Below are 1,845 nucleotides of genomic sequence, written 5' to 3'. Positions count from 1 at the left end.
TGGTTGACCACTTTGTTGTGATCCACACAGTCAAATGCCTTTGCATAGTAAATGAAACACAAATAGACATCCCTCTGGTATTCTCTGTTTTCAGCCAAGATCCATCTAACATTGACTATAATGTCCCTAGTGCCATGGCCTCTTCTAAACCCAGTCATTTAGATCTATTAGCATAATTTTTAGGTAATAGAATAAGCTGCTGCTTTTTATACAGTTTAACAGTTTTATCACTTGATAGAGCCATAATATTCTGTGTAGACACTATCATTAGTTAATTCTGCCAGTATGGATAAAACAGACAATCTTCCCCGTTTGTGATCGTTATTGTGTGCTGTCAAATCAGAACCACCTCATAGCTGACCCTCCAGTTGGTTTTCAGAGGCAGTAAATTGCACAGCAGGAGACTGTTTAGTCTTCTCCTGAGGAGCAATGATTGGATTTGAACCATATGCCTTTGGGATTACAGAGCAGCTTCTTATCACTAGGCTACCAGTGCTCCCTACTCTCTTACAGAAGTAGAAAAAAATCAGACTCCTAATAGAGATAAATGCTTAGTGAATAAATCCAAACCACACTTGATTTCAAGTGCTCACATATCAGCAAGTTTAGGCATAAGTAAGGCTAAAATGGTAATTAAGAATAAAGAAAATACACTTTCTCGTAGCCCTTCTAGATGATAAGGACCCTGGTTTTGCCTGATGATTTCTTCCATGTCATCATCAGGTGAATGACCCATAGGATGTGGCAGTGTGGTAAGAGGCTCACGAAGTCACACCTAAATAGAAGCTGGCCTATACTCCTGAAGTAGCACTTCACTCCAAGTGTATTAGAATGTCATTGTCATGAATTTTAATGCAAAAAGTCCATGAATTGAAGCCAAAATGCTGACACTTAAAATGGGAAGATGAAATTACTCACCACAGAGCTAGTTTCCCCCATGAATTATGCATGCTCTGGGAGAACTTTCCGGAAGTCAGTGTTTTAAAGTGTTCTGGAGACATTGGCTCTAGAGACTGAATCATGGCCCCATTACTTCAAAACTGTGTTACCTCAGGTGAGTCACATGCTCTCAGAAGGCCTCTATCAGTGTAAAAGTGGATTGACTGACTTCCATAGTCCCAAAGTCCAGTCTGATATTTTCAAAAGTTGTAAAAGGCTTGTGATTGGAGATCCAAGATGGCGGCGGAGGCAGAGACAGCATGGTGAGCTGCGGGAGCAGCAAACCACTTAAAGCACGGCCATTATGGCCTTCCACAGACTTTGGCTTATTGATAACTGAACACTTAAACAGTTGATGACTGGCCCTCAGTGAAGATCAAGGCTCAACAATAGGAATTCAAGGATTCCCAAGGAGAAATGGGTGAGTTTCGTGGTTCCCAACCCCCTCTGCAGAGCCCTCGCTGCGCTGCACAGCTGCTGCAGCTCCATGAGGCTTCCACAGCCGGAACGAATGGATTCCCTCACCCAGGATGGATGCTGGACACTGGCCCTCCTCAAGACTGGTACAGTGAAGCCACCTAACTGTGGCAAGTTGGTCTGGAGAGAATTCTTGGAGCCAGGATGGCGGCAGTGGAGGAAGCGGGCGCCCGCCAGCTGCCCGCACAAGAGGGGCCGCATACCAGCAGAACGCCCATGTGGCGGGGTGGGGGCGGCACACCCCCAATGACCGCCCACACTTGGGGGGCTGCGCACCTCCCGCAGGCCTCCTGTGCTGGGGGGGTGCGCCCCGCTGGCCACCTGCGTAGGAGGTGGGGGACGGAATGCATGACCACCATCTGCAGGTTTGGGTCTCCTTGGACAGGCCAAAGAAGATGATTACTTATGCATTGGACAGGCCAAAGAAGA

This window comes from Elephantulus edwardii, unplaced genomic scaffold, assembly GCF_000299155.1.
Source record: "Elephantulus edwardii isolate Elephantulus edwardi_28Jun2011 unplaced genomic scaffold, EleEdw1.0 scaffold00163, whole genome shotgun sequence".
Classification (NCBI taxonomy): Eukaryota; Metazoa; Chordata; class Mammalia; order Macroscelidea; family Macroscelididae; genus Elephantulus; species Elephantulus edwardii.
Note: the sequence above shows the minus strand (reverse complement) of the source record.